The sequence below is a fragment of the Protopterus annectens genome, chromosome 3.part1 (genome assembly GCF_019279795.1).
Source record: "Protopterus annectens isolate FY-2018-M chromosome 3.part1, PAN1.0, whole genome shotgun sequence".
Taxonomy (NCBI): Eukaryota; Metazoa; Chordata; order Ceratodontiformes; family Protopteridae; genus Protopterus; species Protopterus annectens.
In genome coordinates this window covers 1836423419-1836441724 of record NC_056732.1, presented here as the reverse complement: position 1 = coordinate 1836441724, position 18306 = coordinate 1836423419, and positions in this window count along the sequence as shown.

The window sequence follows — 18306 nt, the reverse complement described above, 5'->3', positions numbered from 1 at the left end:
GTTGGGAGCTGTCATCAATTCCCCTAGTGGGTCTTACCCAAACAAATGACTAGTGCCAGAAACATGGTCTCAAGTTGAATACAAAAAAAAGTGTCATCATCCCCTTTGGGGAGAGAGATGTCCCCACAAATTATCACATTAATGACATTTTAAGCACGCAGTCAGTTGTGAGGGATTTGGGCATCCAGATTGATAGCACCCTGACTTTTGACCACCATGTTGCTTCCATTGTACGGAAAGCTTTCTACATGGCCCACCTCATAAGTAAAGGTATCTCATCCAGGAACAAGGAGGTCATAATATTCCTGTATTCTTCCCTTATAAGGCCCATTTTTGAGTACAAGGCACCATTCGGCATGTACCTCACAATGCACATGCAGCAGCTGGAGGGACCACAGAGTTTCTTCACCAGAGAATCCAGAGCCTCAATCTACCATATACACAGATAGGCTAAAAGCCCATCCCTCTAATGTTTCATACACACTCCTCAGAGGTGACCTCTGTCTGGCATACAAGGTTGATCTCAGACCCCGCTTTGATGGGACTGCTGCATATCCACAAGTCAAAGTCTACTTGAGTAACACACACACGTGGCCTCAACCTGGTCTATGACATCAATAGGACTTGCGGGTGGGACAGATTTGTGCCCCAGAGACTCCCCCATCTAGGGAATAGACACCTGCTCCATGTCAAGCAGAGTACATCGTTATCCCTTTCCAAGCACAATTTGGATAACTGGATAGAAAATAGAAAATACATCCCTGGGATTCCACCCATGTCCTTGCTGGACAGGGGCATCGGGTGCTGATTTGTCTATGCATGGACTAAACTCTTGGCTAGGCCTATAAGGGCCTCAGGGCCAACAGCATAGTAACTTCCTATGATCCTATGAAATAGCTACCAAAGGGGCTTTGGTTGAAGAATATGCTAGTCCTGCATTAAGCAATTCACATAGATAGAAAGGACCACAGGTGGGAGCACCTTCAATGGGTCCTGTTTCCTAGCCAGACACCAAACAAAAAACCTCTTCCATTTGGAGCGGTATGATTTTCTAGTAGTAGGTTTCTCGGCCTTTTGAAGTACTTGAAGCACATCCTCAGAGTAAAGGTGTCTGAAAGGTATTAAGACTCTTATCACCCACATAATTAGTTGGAGGGTTTGCAGATGTGGGTGTAGGAGTGAGCCCTTGTTCTGTGTTAGTAGGTTCACTCTGTGGGGTAACATGTGGTGATTTCCCTTGGCTAGGTGAAATAGAAGGGAGAACCAATGCTGTCTTGGCCAGTAGGGAGTCACCAGCAAGATTTTTGTTTTTTCCTTTTGGCCTTTCAACAGGACTTTGGGTATGAGTGGAAGGGGAGGGAATTGCATATAGAAATTTCCCATTCCATGAGATTGAAAGGGTGTCCACTTCTCCATGCCTGACGATGGTATTCTCTGGCACAGAACCAAGGAAGCGCTTTGCTCATAGGGGTGGAAAATCTCTGGAACACCCCACTGGTGGACAATGTCTAAGAACACATCCCTGTGAAACATCCATTCACGAGCTTGTCTCCTGGATCTGTCACAGAACTCTGGCTGGAGGGGACTGCATACCACTTGATGAGATACATCTAAGGGGTGAGCTAGATCTAATATTTGCATGGCTAGTCTGCACTGGAGGTAGGATCTGGTACCTCCCTACTTGTTTATGTACCACAAGACTGTCATGTTGTCGGTGTGAACACAACCTCCCTGGACTGATCAGTGATCTGAACATTTGGAGGGTTAAAATCAGTGTCCTCGTTTCTTTCACATTTATGTGTTCCTTCAAGTGAAAGAGTCCACTTCCCTTGTGCCATGTGGAAGTCTAAGGCCACGCCCCAGCCCATGTCTGAAGGATCCTTAAATAAGGACTGAGTAAGTGGTAGGAGAATTGGAAGACCTGGATTTAGAGAAAGTAGAGAGATCCACCACTGGAGCTCCTGCTTTAGACATGGGAGGAGTGGAATCAGGCATTCTAGAGGGTGGGCATGCTGAGACCAGACTGATTAGAGGAACCATTGAAGTTTCCTCATGTGAAGCCTTGCCAGAGAAGCACTGGGATGGTGGAAACCATCAGGCCAAAGATGAGGAACTGCCTGGCAGAAATCTGATGTTATAAAAGAGTGTCTCTGTGCAGATTAGATACATCTCCTCTTCTCTAAGGAGGAAGAGACACTAGAATGCTCAGTTTGGAATCTGCAACCCAAGAAAATGATATTTTGGGTTGGGTCCAGGGAAGACTTCTTGAAGCTGATGGTAAATCCCAAACTCTGAAGAATGGCAATTGCCATTTGGAGGGATTTCCTGAACTCTGAGAAGAGGCATGGATTAAAAGGTCATCCAGGTAAGGGTAGATTAACATTTCTTGCAGCCTGCAAAAGGCTATCACTGGGGCTAGACACTTTGTTTAGACTCTCAGGGCTGTAAAGCCCAAAAGGCAAAACTGAGAACTGATACTGTGAGGATCCCACAGGAAAAAAATTGTAGGAATCTCCTGTATCTGCTGTGAATGGGAATATGGAGGTAGGCATCCTTGATGTCCACTGAAGCTAGACATACCTGTGGAAGGATTAGAGGAAAAGTGTTTGTAGGGTTAACATTTAGAATGAGGGGACTATGAGGAAATTGTTGAGGAAAGAGAGAACCAAAACTGGTCTCAAGGGTCCTTCCTTCCTGGGAACTAGGAATAGATGGGAGTAAAAAGCCCCTTCCCCCTGGCAGAGAGGTTCTATGGTGCCTTGTTCTAAAAGTTCTAGTAGAACTGGTGGGAAATGGGTCAGCTGATCTTTTGGTGGTAGGGGAATTCCTCTGAATGCAGGCACCTGGTGCCAAACCATGAAGTACCCCACTTTTTATGATGCATAACACCAAAGAGTCTTGAGTGATTAATTCCCAGGAAGGAAGGGAGATGGAGAGGAGTTGGGACAGGGGAACTAGGTTGTTGCAGGAGTCACGAAGAAGTGTCCGTTTGGTCAGAAAAGGGCTGCTTGGTTAAGTGAGAGACAGAAGCAGAAGAGGAAAGACACTGTTGGGTCTTCTTTGCCCTCTTTTGGGGTCTAGACTGAGGTGCTCTAGATTGCCTGCGTATGAAAGTCTGTTTCGCAGGATAATTTCTATGAAATTTGGCACAGAGGATACCAAGATGTACTTGAGATCCTTCATTTTTTTGCCTTTTTCCTGCAGAGATTTGAAGAGTTCTGCAGAAGTTTACCAAACAGGGCAGTATGATCCAGAGGGCATCCATCAGTTTTGCCTTGCTGTCCTCAGGTAGAGGTCGAAGCCTTAGCCAGGCAAACCATCTAAGGGAAGAAGAGGAGGTGTCAGCCCTAGAGGAAACTTCTACTGTATTATGGGTGCACTTGATGGAATATCTGGCTACCTGAGAACTGGTGGCAAGGAGTGAAGATGCCACGGCCTTATTTGCAGAGTCAGGCATATCGGATACCAATTTTGAGACCTGGGAAAGGAGTTCCAAGTTGTACTTGGTCATGTGTGTCTGATAATTTAATGCTGTGAAGGCCAGTATAGCAGAGGTATATATTTTCTTTCCCAGTCCTTCCAAATATCTGCTGTCTTTACCTGAGGGCAGCAGGGAAGAAGAAGGAATAGACCTGGAATCCTTATCAGAAGCAACAGAAATAACAGAAAGATCTGCAATAGGTGCCTTAAAAAGGAATTGGCAGTCCTTGATTACTTTATAGTACCCATCATGTTTTTTGGGTGCTGGGTGCTGGGGGCTAAGAGTTGGGGTGGGTGGAAATGGATTCAAAGGCATCCATAAATGCAGGTATTACAGGTTGAATGGATGAAGGACTGGGGGGGGGGGTCTGAACCTGAGGAGGTAATAATAGCGCTTCTAGTCTGTCATCTCTGTGGAGTCCCACTTGAAGTGTTCCCACATTTTGGGGATAGTGTCTCAAAGAAATCTCATGCATGGGAGAATCTGTCCCATTGGAGTCCTCTTCATGGGAGGCATAATCCAAAGGGGATGGAATTTGGGAGGAATAATCCAGTTCCTCATCCTCCTCCTCAGAAGTGGTGTCTTCATCTTTGGTAAGATGGGGCCTAGGTCTCTTCCTAGGAGAAGGCACAGCTGAAGGGGAAGCAGTGCAAGCTGATTGAGCCCTAAGCCCAATGAAGGCCTTGAAGAGGCCTTGAGAAAAGTTCAACCATTCCTTCTGTGGGTCAGGGGAAGGAGGGACATGCTTGGATTTTTGTTTCTTCTTTGCAGGCATATCTATGTGGTGCAAAGGAGGAGGGCCAGATGCAGGTCTGGACTCTATGATATCAGATTCGACAGTCGCCCTAATGACAATCTGGGTGACCCCCCCCCCAAAGGAACTCCGACACTGAGCCTCGGTTCCCCCTGGATGTCAGAGGCTGACTTCTGAGAAGACTCTCTGGACATGCAAACGTCCAGAGCCAAGATGGTCTGTAAAGCGTGCTCTTTCTGTGGGACCAGATCTAGGTCAGCATGCGTCTCAGAGCTCTAATGCGCTCTGGGAGAGATGTCCGACTATAGAGGCTCAGCTTTGGATTCAGGCCTATTTTTTTTTTTTGGCTTTCCATTATAAAGGCTTTGTCATTAATTCTTGAAGGGAGTCCATTGGGCTCTTTGCTAGAAGGATAACAGATTCCAAAGGGTTTTAGAGACAAAGGATTGGCAAATAGTACAGGATTTGTGATCGTGCTGAGACGCTAGAGAAAAGAGGCATCAAGTATGACTGTCTTTATATGGAATGTCATCCACAGTCACACTTGCCTTTTCTGAAAGACATAAACCTCAAAGATAAAATAAGTTAGCAAAAAACAAAATTTTCCCCAATGGAGCACTTATCTTTTTCAAAGAATAGTGATTCTGACAGCAGAACAACATCTGGGACTGGCAAATCCACTGGCAGCACAGTTCTGAGGGTAGTGCATGCGTACATCTCTTTTATGGCCAATGTCTGCTAACGGCAAACATCAGACGTACCACGTACCTTGGGTAGTAAAAGACTTTGTTATACTGGTCGTCCCCTTGGCAGGCAACTCCCTCAAGACGGGAACACTGCAACAGCAGAATAGAAGGACATCATCAGTAACAATAAAGTACAGTTGTGTACACTTACCATAAATGTAGATGTATATTCACTGTTGCAGTCATCACATTTGGGTTATCTGCCTGCAGGTAGCCTTCAGCCGCCCTGAATATCAGAGTCTTGGATTCCTGCATCAGATGCTCTCTCTTCTTCCATGGCGTCAGGTCGTCAGGGGTATAAAACATGCAGCCGATGCCATTACATCAGTTTTTCTTGCCCCAGATGTCAGCTGCCCCCCACAATGGGAAGCAATTATATGTTATGGTACACCTCCATCAAAAAGCAAATACACCAGAAAACTTAAATACACTAAACAAGGAGGAAAGGTAGAGCCAAGAGAAGTCAGTGGGCTGGAGGGAGGGTAACCAGGACTGCAACAGTGAATACACTCGAACATCTACATTTATGGTAAGTGTACACAACTGTACTATGTTCTTTGTGTTTCACTGTTGCAGTCATCACATTTGGGTTGATTCTCAAAGCTAAGGAAGGGAGGAGGAAGTTAGAGAGCATTAGGGCAAGCTATTAAGCCCTGCAAGACTGCAGTGGCAAAACCAGCTCTGGATTTAGAAAAAATAGGCATGTAGTAATGCTTGGTGAAGGTATGTATAGAGCTCCAGGTAGCAGCTTCTAGGTGGTCCCTGGTAGGGACTCCTCTGAGAAAGGCTGCAGAGGTAGATGCAGCCCTGGTGGAATGTGATCTTATCCCCTGTGAAGTAAGTTTTCCATGGTGCTTGTAGCAGAAATGAATGCAATGGGCTATCCATTTAGAAATGGTTTGCTATGAAATGGCCTTCCCCTCTGCCCCTGCAGCAAAGCTATCTAGCAGCTGTTCAGATTTTCTGAGAGGCTTAGTCCTGTCCAAATAAATTCTAAGTTGTCTGTGCACACCCAGAGAGTGCCGTATTTGTTCTCCTTTGTTTTGTGGATTAGGGAAACAAGCAGGCAAATGAATGATTTAGGGCCACACTAGACACCACCTTGGGCATAAAGGAAGGATTTGTCCTGAGGGAAACCTTGTCTGCATGGAAGATAATGAAGGGTTCCACTGCCATGAGGGCCTGTAATTCAGACACTCTTCTTGCTGAAGTGATGGCTAGAAGAAGTCTGTTTTCCAAGAAAGGAATTTCAACTCTGCAGTTGCAGCTGGCTCAAAGTGAGGGAGAGTGAGCTTTACCAATACAATGTTAAGGTCCCAGGCTTGAGTAGGAGCACTCCTGGGGGGCGGGGGTCTTAAGTTTTTGGCCCCTCTAAGGAATTGCTTTAGCAGGAGGTGAGAGAAGAGGGGTGGCTCAGTATTATAATGTGCTAAAATGGCAGAGGCATGAATTTTAATTGATGAGAAGGATAGGCCCTTGTGGAGCATTTCTGTTAAGTACTGAAGAATACGAGGTAAGCTGGGCATCGTTGTGCCCATCCCCCCCCCCCCCCCAGAGTCTGGCTCTGGGAACAGTATCTTTTCCACTTTTCAGCATAGGATTTTCTAGTACTAGGCCTCCTTGCCTAAAGAATGACATCTAGCATCTGCTTACTGAGGGATGCTATTTGAGAGAACAAGGAATTAGCAAGGCTGCAAGGTTCAGGGTTTAAAGCTGAGGGTGCAGAATCTGGCCAGCCTGCTGGGACAGCACGGAAGGGGTCTGAGGCAGGTGCCATGGTTCCAGCAGTGTCATACTGCACAAGAGGGAGTACCAGTGTTGGCGTGGCCAGTCTGGTGCAATCAGTATTGTCCTTGGCTTGTCCTATTTGATCTTTAGCAGAATCTTTGAGAGGAGAGGCAGAGGGGGAAAGGCATAAACCGAGAAGCTTTCCCAGGTAAAGGACAGGGCATCCACTTTCCAAGCTTGACTGTGGGAATTCCTTGTGTAGAATTTGTTCAACTGGTAGTTCTGAGGGGAGACAAACAGGTCTACCTCTGGAGTCACCCATTTGTTCCTCAAGAGGTTGAATATTTTTGGTTCCGGCTTCCATTCATGTGGGTCCATGAGATTTCTGCTTAGGTCGTCTGCCAGTGAATTTAGCATGCCTGGCAGGAATTGAGCTTGTAGGTGCACACTTGGTAGCTCAAGGCTGTGTTCCACAGAGCCATGGCTAGTCTGCAGAGAGGGTACAAGTGGGTTCCCCCCCTGCTTGTTTATGTACCACATAACTGTGGTGTTGTCTGTCTTTACCAATAATTGTCCTGATGGATGCGGTCTTTGAAGGCTGTCAGGGAATTCTGTACAGCTGAATCCAAAAACACACAGAGGCACAAGGACAACGTAATGAAAGAGTTTAATACAATGACATCCAATGGTGCAATGCGCTTTTTGTCTCTTGCTGTGAATAGACTTCTTCAGGCAAAATCACATATAAATTCATATTGCTTATAAACTACACCCCTCCCCTAATTACCACTAATTAACAATTAAGTTCATTACTATAAAACATTGAACACTTAATAAAAGTTGTATACTAAAATTATGAATTAAAGCAATCTATTCACTAAATACATATAGTACACCTACTTCGTAAAATTAATTCACAATCTATATTACTACTCCTCTAATGGTCTAAAACACTTATTTAATCACTAATAAATTGATTTGAAACACATACTAAATTGGCTTCATACTATAAAACATTTCTTATTACAAGAGTAATAAAAATAGATGTATATATAAATATATATAAAAATATATATGTATATGAGAATATAAATACATATGTAGAAGTGTTAATATACTTTAAAACTTAAAAAATGTATAAAACGTATAAATAAATCTGTAACCATAGATTTAGGCTACCTCAACAAATTTTTCAATTTGAGGATGCAGGTGATAGAATAAACTTTGTTTAACCCAGGTGGCTGGCATGCCCTAGTACGTAGCGGCCAATATAATTCCAATTTTTCAAGTATTAATGATTCCGGACCAACACCTACAATCACAATTAATACAATCAATCGCCCTGAATTTAAAAATATGATCGGGGTGATCATCACTATGTCTGGCTAGTGCATCTTCTAATTTATGGTTCCTGATATAATATAAATGTTCGTACACCCTCTCTCAATTTCCTATCTGTCTTACCAATATAGTAAGCAGGGCACTTTTGACACTGTGCTAGATAAATCACCCCCTTAGATTGACAGTTAAATCTATGATTCGTAGTGTAATTATGTTCCCTAATATTAGAAGAAGTTCCTGTTGTCATGTGGGCACAATATCTACACATACCGCACTTGAACATGCCTTTGCTTCTCTCATGGAGTAGCTGATTACGTTTACATTCTAAACTATATTTAAATTATTTCCACGCTTAAAAACAAATTTAGGTGACACAAAATATTCTTGGAGAGTGTGGTCATTAATGATGTATTCCCAGTTCTTAAATATAATATTCCTAATGGCAAAACTATCAGTACAAAATGGTGTAATGAAAGCTGAACTTAGATCATCATGGGTAAGTGGACCCATGCTGTTACTTAAATTCACTGTTCCAGTTTCTGAGGGAATTATGTTTTTCCTAACAAGCAGGATTGGCTTGTAGACCCCTAATGTCCTTTTAGTTATGACCTCTTCAGTCAAGGGGTCTAGAAAGCTCTGGGGATATCCTCGATTAAGGAACATGGATACCAAATTGTCACATTCCTGTCTAAATTCATCTTCCTTAGAAACCATGCAGGTAGCTCTAACTAATTGGCCCTTGACCACTGATCTTTTTTGGTGTGTGAGGTGGCAGCTACTATAATGAAGGAAATTATTACAGTAGGTTTCCTTTCGAAATATAGTTGCTGTGTAACAGCAATTTTCTACATCTTTCTTCAAGAGTACATCTAAATAAGATATCTGACTGTAATTAAAAGCATGAGTGAAAGATAAAAAAATCAGTCGTGCTATTAAAATAGGAAACTAACTGCCTACCCTCAATTTCATTCCCCTGGATTAACATAAATATGTCATCCAAATAACATGTATAAAACTGGATTTGGCATGAAATAAGGGCAATATCAAATAAATACTCATGTTCTCAGTGGGCCATAACAAGGTTGGTGAAACTGACACCACATGGGGAACCCATTGCTACCCCAGTTTTTTGTAAACAATATTTACCATTGAATGTAATAAAGTTGAAACATGCTAGCATGTGTTAGGAATTAAACATGTGAATATCAGTTCTATTTTCTATAAACATGTCATTAAGGTATGAACGTATTCTATTAAATGCAGTGTTCATTTCACTTTTAGAAACTTCTTCATAGGTATCACTTATTCGTGTGCCAAGGCAGTCAATCATATTCTGAAAAAAATATGTCATGGGCGAGAAACAGATCTGTAAGGATTGGGGACTTTACTGAATATTAATGAACTAGAATTCACCAATTGCAATTTTTTAACAGTTGATGTAAAAGATTTATATTATTCCATACCTCAAGCACTTGGCATTGAATGGGTGAAAGATGTTTTACGTGATAGAAAAGCACCCGAATCAGAGATTTATTTGATAGAAGAATTATTAGACCTGATTTTGAGTTTCAACTTTATTACATTCAATGGTAAATATCTTATTTAGATGTACTCTTGTTCTAAGAAAGATGAATTTAGATAGGAATGTGACAATTTGGTATCCATGTTCCTTAATCGAGGATATCCCCAGGGCTTCTTAGACCCCTTGACTGAAGGGGTCATAACTAAAAGGACATTAGGGGCCTACAAGCCAATCCTGCTTGTTAGGAAAAACATCATTCCCTCAGAAACTGGAACAGTGAATTTAAGTAACAGCATGGGTCCACTAACCCACGATGATCTAAGTTCAGCTTTCATTACACCATTTAGTATTGATAGTTTTCCCATTAGGAATATTATATTTAAGAACTGTGAATACATTATTAATGACCACACTCTCCAGGAATATTTTGCGTCACCTAAATTTGTTTTTAAGCGTGGCAATAATTTAAATATATTTTAGAATGTAAAAGTAATCAGCTACTCCATGAGAGAAGCAAAGGTATGTTCAAGTGCTGTATGTGTCGATATTGTGCCCACATGACAACAGGAACTTCTTTTAATATTAGGGAACATAATTACATTACAAAACATAGTTTTAACTGTCAATCTAAGGGGGTGATTTATCTAGCACAGTGCCAGAAGTGCCCTGCTTATTATATTGGTAAGACAGATAGGAAATTGAGAGAGGGTGTATGAACATTTATATTATATCAGGAACCATAAATTAGAAAATGCACTAGCCAGACATACTGATGATCACCCAGATCATATTTTTAAATTCAGGGTGATTGATTGTATTAATTGTGACGGTAGGGGTGGCCCGGAATCATTAATGCTTGAAAAATTGGAATTATGTTGGTAGCTACATACTAGGGCATGCCAGCCACCTGGGTTAAACGAAGTTTATTCCATCATCTGCTTCCTCAAATTGAAACATTTGTTGAGGTAGCCTAAATCTATGGTTACAGGTTTAATGTTTTATAGTATGAAGCCATTTTAGTATGAGTTTCAAATAAATTAGTGATTAAATAAGTGTTTTAGACATTAGAAGAGTAGTAATATAGATTGTGAATGAATTTTACAAAGTAGGTGCACTATATGTATAGTGAATAGATTACTTTAGCTCATAATTTTAGTATACAAACTTTTATTAAGTATTCAATGCTTTATAGTAATGAAATTAATTATGTTAATTAGTGGTAATTAGGGGAGGGGTGTAGTATATAAGCAACATGAATTTATATGTGATTTTGCCTGAAGAAGTCGCTTCACAGCAAGAGACGAAAAGCGCTTTGCACCATTGGATGTCATTGTATTAAACTCTTTCATTATGTTGTCCTCGTGCTTCTGTGTGTTTTTGGATCATACATTCTGACTACTTTCCTGGTTCATCTTTAATTCTGTACAGCTAACATTTCTTTTTGGTTGATGTGCAGGTGCATCTGTCTCAGGTTCCATTTTCCCTGAATGCACTGCCTTGCCAAGTGAGCCCCCCATGCATAATCTGATGCATCTGTTAGGGTTTGGGTGGCAGGGGGTAGAGGGAAAGTAAGCCCCTTGTTGTGGTAGCAGGCCTCTGCCCACCAAAGGAACTCTGTCTTTATACAAGGAATGATAGGAATCATTGATTCCAGGTCCTGAGAATGTTCACTCCATAGACTTTTTAGATACCATTGTAGTTTCCTCATATGCAGTCTTGCATATGGAATTAGTAGAATGCAAGAGGTCATGAACCCCAGGGGTTGCAGAATTTTCCTTGCAGATAGCTGGGGCTTTGTGGCCAAAAGTTTGAAGTAGGTTGTTAAACTTGTTTCTCTGGAGTGAGGAAAAGCCATCTGGGAAGTTGTGTTCAAGCTTGCTCCCAGGAATACACTCTGTTGGAGGGTACTAAGTGAGATTTCTTTTAGTTTATGGTGTACCCCAGTGAGGTTAGAAGTTTCTTTATGAATGCCAGATGTTTTAATAGCAAGTCCTGGCTTTCTGCCTGAATCAGACAATCATCCCAGTATGGGTATATTTGAATATTTCTCTGCCTGCAATATGCAATGGCTAGAGCTGGACACTTTGTGAATACCCTGGGTGAAATAGATAAGCTAAAGGGAAGTGCAGAGAACTGATAGTGCATGGAACGCGCCCTGAAGCGTAGGTATTTCCTACAAGATTCTCTTATTGGAATGTGCAGGTAAGCTTCCTTTTAGGTCTAAGGTTGCCAACCAGGCATATTTGCCTAGCATAGGAAGCAGCTGTTGAACTGTTAGCATTTTGAATTTTTGGACTACCAGGATGGTGCTTAGAATAGAGGTGTCCAGGGTAGGATGCCAGGAGCGGTCTTTTCTGGGTACCAGGAAAAGTCTTGAATAAAACCCTTGTCTTCTTTGTTCTGCTGGGACAGGTTGAATAGCCCTGATACTTAGAGAACCTGCTGTTGGGCCTCCGCCCACTGATTTGGGGGTAGGTCTGGCCAACTGTTTGGGGTTGGTAGGGTGTGGAAGTGGAATCTGTATCCTTGCAAAACTATATTTAGAATCCATTTGTCCTGGGTAATGACTTCCCAGTTTGTATGCATGCAGGGCGAGTTTTCCTCCTAAGGGAGTAGGCAGTTGAGCAGGGCTTGGAAGGGCTAAGGTTAAGTCGTTGTGCCATTTTTCCATGGGGGGCTGGCTTACTACTCCCTGCTTTGGAAGTGGGAGCCCCCCACTGCTTAGGCCTGTGCGCAGCCTGAGACTGTAACCTAGCTGGTCTGTTGTTCCTGGGTTTGGACTGAGAAGGCCTGGAAGAGACTGGAAAGGACCAATTCTTTGAAGGCCAATGCCTACTAAATCTAGGAGGTTGTACTTATAGGAAATCTTTAACAGTTTGCATAGATTTAGCTTTTTCCTCCATCCTTTTGAGGACTTCTGCTTTGTTGCCAAACAGGCAGTCTTTGTTTCAGGGAGCATCCAGTAATTTAGCTTTAACATGATCTGGCAAGTTTCGCTCTTTAAGCCAAGCATGCCTTCTAAGTATAGACCCAGTGACGGCAGCCTTGCAAGATGCTTCTAATGAGTCAAAACCACATTGTAAAGTATGTTTACCAACTTGTTCTGCAGAATGCATTAACTCCTGTAATTCTGTGTGTTCAGCACAGTCAGGAATCAACATCATTTTCTGTTTAATTAGTCCCATAATATGCTGCTGGCAACTTGAAACTGGCAATTTAAAGCCCTAATGGCCAAAGTGGCAGAAGTATATACCTTCTTACCCAATCTGTCCAAGGCTCTAGAATCTCTATCACAAGGGGTAGGATTTTTGGCAGCTGTAGCCTTAATGCCTTTTGGTCCTTAGGAAATGATCTCTGGATCAGCAGTAGGATTCTTGAATAAGAACTTGTGAGATTCAGGTACTCTGTAATACCGGTCAGGTTTTCTGGAAGCTGGAGGTAAAGTGTCTGGGGAAAGGCTAGATTCCAAGAAAGCATCGTCTATAATGTCCAGAACAGGAGGGATAGCTAAAGGCCTGTGTTGAGGAAGAAGTAAGAATTCCCTAAGTCTCTTTTTGGAGTCAAGAGTAATCCTGGCTTTCCCAGTGGAAATGCTCCCTAAGAGTGTGCAAGGTTTCACCAAAAGAAACATCTTCTGGAAGGGAAGCAGAGGGAATGGAATCCTCTGAATCAGAATCCTCATAGGTAGATAAGGGCAAATCCTGGTCATCAGAAGAAACAGAAATATCAGATTTCTGATCAGAATAATCAGAAAGAAAATCAGTTCTAGGTCCCTAATTAAGGTAATAAGGTCATCGGCCATTCTAAGCATTTGTTTTTTTATCCATAAGAGCCTGAGCATGTGGTTTGGACGTCGGTTTTCTAGGCGTGGCTTGAGTTTTAGGTCTGGATGAAGAAGATGGTGACAGTTTAAAATGCAGGTCTGTAAGCCTGAATACACCCTCAGAAGCCGGTGCCTGCAAAGCGGCTCCAGACCCATCCAAGGTAAAGACATCCGCAGGTTCCATAATCGAAGAAGCATCTTGCGGCATACTGGACTCCTAATGGGTCTCAGTAGAGGCCTGTGAATCTGAGATAGGGGGTATCAGGGGCTGTGAAAACACCTCATTGAGTATGGGCGGACTGGTGACTAGCTTACCGGAAGCGTCGTCGGCAGTTTTGGACTTACGCTGTCTGTCTATCTTTACGTTTTTTCAGAAGATCGGTAGTCAGATGGCTTAACGAAGCCATTTTGGGGTACTGATACAGAGTATCAAAATAGTAAATCCAAACACAAGTGCACCAAACACCCGGACTTGTCCACAGCAGAATAAATTTATTGTGAAGCGCTTTTCATCACTGTGATACAGTGACTTCATCAGACATGTTTAAAAACAATTAATTCATTTTAAATTACATTTTAAAATCACATGGTACAAAACTTCCAATCAACTCACTGTATTAATTAATTCAAACATCTGAAGTAATTAAAAACTATTACAAATAAATTATTAAATGTATATATGCGTGTTGTTAAAAAGTATGTATATTGTTAAAGAATGTGTATATATATATATATATATATATATATATATATATGTATGTAATAAAAACAACTAGCAAATATATAAAAATGCATGACAGTCTATATAACCTGTCCTAATTAAACACTAGTTTGTAAATATTGACCCTGGACACTAGTTATCTAACCAAGCTCTTAAGCAAGTAGGCAAGATATATTACAACATTCATTGAGCCCAGGGATAAAAAAATGCATTTAGGCGCATCTGCCAAATTAGTTCTCGTTCTTCCAATAAAAGAGCTGTCGGACCCCCTCTAATGTCAGGATGTATCTAGTCAACTATCTTAAACTTGAGTTTCCCATTTAGTATCACACGTTTTGTTTTGTTTTTTGTTTGTTTAGATTCCTAGCACTGAGCAGTAACACCTTTAGATTTTCTTGGTTTCGATTTGCTATTTTGGAACTACTTTCAGTTTGGCATTGCCTGAAAAAGGCACCACATGGGAAGACCGTGGTTTAGCCAATATTCAAAAGCCTAGAGGGAAGAGGTGCAGACCATCCCTGGTAAAGCAGCGTGGTCTGTTATCTCCTTCAATGATGACAAATATTGCACCCGCTTAAAATGACACCAGAAACTAAGCCAATTATTAAAGTCAATAATCTTTTGTTTGTACTGTGGCATCATCCTTGGAGAAGGTAAAATGCTGCTCAGTGCTAGGCTCATACCAGCCCGAGACGCATTCTGAGGGCTCCATGATGTCTTTCTTCATATAGTCTAGGGAGGTACGTCTCAGGTTATTTACTCTCACATGGACTATGACTTGAGTCATACTGGTAATTGTGGTCCAATGGCCTGAGTGCATGCGCAATGTAGCAGATCCTAACCCCTGACAAGCAACTGACCGGAACTTTCTCCTTACTCAGCCTGGTGAGAGGGACATCAGTGTGCCTCACAATGGAGTATCCAATGACTATAATGTTGGATTGCGTGGTGACTTGCCTTATGGGCTTAGAGGTAGAGTCTCCATGAGATGTAGTTCTATGTGGGTATTGTTTTGAAAGAGCACATTTGGGGCTGCTGGGAGCATTTATTATGACTACTTCATCTAGGAGGTCTTTGTGGTTTAGGAAGGTTACGTGCAAATGCCTCAGCATATGTGGTTCTATATGTCCGCTTTGAATTGTGCATGATGGGTGCAGCGTGAGTACTACTGACAACCTTATTGATATTATGAGTACTTTTATGTGAGAGCTTTGCCTCCAGTGACATTGCGTAAATACATCTTTCACATACCGTATCAGTTTGAGAATTAACTGGTTGTCAATAAAATAAAATAATCCAAACAGAGGTGAGGAATCCAGGTATAAACAGACAACTTAATCAGCAACAAAAATTAATCCAAATAGGCATTGTAAAATCCAAACAAGAAAGTGTGGGCGATTTCGCAGTGAAACACTGCTTCTTCAGTTGGTTGTCAGCAAACATGAGGTAATTTCTACATTGCCTCAGGATGCCCATATCTATCAAGCTGGTAACAGACACAGTAGGAAAGTTCATATCCATGGCAACAGACCCTTTTTATTGATCAGAAAGTTGGAGTGAGAATATCAATCACTGTCAGGGGTATCTGGTTTGCAACTATGTGAACAGTGCTTGTCACTGCATATTAGTTGTCTTGTGTGCAACTAGGTATTGGAGAAATTTCAATTGTGCATTTACAGGAAAAAATGTCACCAAGGTGTCTTGTCTGAGTCTGTACAGAGCACTGCCAAACACTTGAGGGGGAAATACATAGATCCTGGAAAATTAAGGATAAAGTATTTAGGCAGACATTCCGAAGTTAGAAACAAATCGAGCAGTACTTAGTGAAAAGAAAGAAAGAATTAGCTTGTCAAGAATGATGAAAAGAGGGAAGTCTCATGAATGGCTACTGCCTGGCTACCATTAATGCTGGTCTCACCATCGCTTCACTCTGTTGGGATACAATGCTCCTTTGCTTCTTTCACCAAAAGCAGAATGTTAGCACCAATCCCAAGAAGAGAAGCAGGCCACAGCCTGTTTGTTGACCCACAGTCTTTGTCCCAGATGATGCAAGGCTTGTAGCCTTTTTCTGGTAGATGCCTCGAATAGCAACCAGACCAATAAGGTACGTTAAGCACAGAAACTCATTCTCCAACCAGAAGCAGTCAGGAATCAATGCACTCTGCTCCTACTCTCACCAGGATCAGAATATAAGCACAGATTCCAAGCTGTCACCTATACAGCAGTTATCTGGTTTTCTGGTGGTCAGCAGTCTCTAGGAAATAATGTCCCTGTACTCCTTCTCTCACAAGGAAAAAACAGAAGCACTAACCTCAAAATGACTACTGAGAGGCAGAATGTGGGTTCTCCAATAACTGGTGGTCTTGCAATAAATGTTTAAAGGTAAAATGAAAAAAAAATGGTTTATCCTAAACACTGTAGTGTGCACTAAGCAATTGGGTAACTAAGTTTTAACTGTCTAAAAAGTTAAGTTTTAGTGGACAGCCACTACATTTAAAAGAGCAAGATAGACTGAAAGGGGGTGGGCTCGTTTGTATTCTGGTAGTATGGAATACAGTAGGATGGCCAATAAGTTTAAATAGTTGAAGGTGAGTTATTTCACAAAATGATAGTTTTGTGCTTACACCAGCCAGTGAAAGGAGAGCGGGAACAAGATATATGGTCAAATTAATATAAGGAGCAGGCAACTAGAAAGACAGCGGTGTTCTGACTCAAGAGACAGAGCTGTGGTCTCCAAATTTTAATATACAGTTTAAAGCAGAATACAATTAAAACACAGTATACAAAGTAGAAAAAGGCAATAAAGTAATAAAAAGCAAACAAACCTTTCCCTCACAGCAAACTGTCACAGAGTTTATGTGAGCCTTTCCAATAAAGCTCTGAAATGTTTCATTTTACCCCCTTAAATAGAAGGTTTAGCTCCTAGCTCCACCCCTCAATTCATAGATGATTAACCTTAACCAACCTGTTCTAACTTATCTGTGACTCCTTAATTGACTTGTTCTAATTGACTTGTTCCAATTTCTGTCGGACTCGCTAGAGACAGAGCTGTGGTCTCTCTTCAAGTTTTAAGATGCAGTTAAAAGCAGAATACAAGTAAAACACAGTGTAAAGAAAACAAATCACAGTATACAAAATAGAAAAAGACAATAAAAGTAATACAAAATACAAGAAATAAAAATCAAATGAATCTTTCCCTCACAGCAAGCTGTGGCAGAGTCTGGGTGAGCCTTTCCTGTAAAGGCCTTATGTCTAGCTTCTGCTAAACTGCATTTACATATATAAATGTTTCTTACTTGTGACCTTATAGTCTCCTTTCCAGGCTTCTAAGTAACAGCACTGACATCCTTTGGCTATGTGATACTTTTTAGGCTGTTTGCAGCTTTTCATCTCCTGCTTAACTGCAATTACATTTGAGACCAACTTGTTCCACTGTGGGCATCATTTTGGGGTACTGCTTAGTTATACTCCGCTATGGGACTGTAGTCTTGCATTGTTGCCTGCTGCTATGGGACTGTAGTCTTGCATTGTTGCCTGCTGCTCACCTGTTTCTTTGTGTGACAGATTATGCATCACTTATCTTTCAGCAGGGGTAAAGCAAAAGGTAAACAAGTCCTGGCTGCCACAGGAGGATGGAGAGACTTTTGGCATGGCATAGTTAGTTGGACTGTTATCCACTCATGTTCTGCACATACAGTACCACATGTATATCTTGAATCATGACAGCTTTTTGAATGTGCTTCCCTCCTGCAGGACATAATTCTGCCAATGCACCTTAGAATCATCAGGTACTGCCTGCTGCTGCCACAGGTGTGGCTGCAGATATGGCAGACGTGAGGACTGCGGGTGCCTTGCCAAGGGTTAACAACCTCTCAGACAGGTAGACCCATCCTTATCTGCTGTGGTTCAGCTGTTAGTGGAAGCAGTGGTTGACAGGGCAAAGACACACTGAGCCACCACGCACCAGTAATCTTGAAATAGATCACAAGTTCTCCCGACCAACTCCCTCATGCCACTGAGGCACCAGAGGAGGGTGTGCCCCCTACCACTGGGCACCCTGGCCCATGTAATCCATTAACTGGGTCAAAGTAATTTCTCTCTCTGGGCCAGTTAGCAATTGCTGTGATGCCTCTACAAAACCATGCTTTCCTCCTGAAAGTTTTCCCCCCATTCTATTGTGAGCCAGCTTA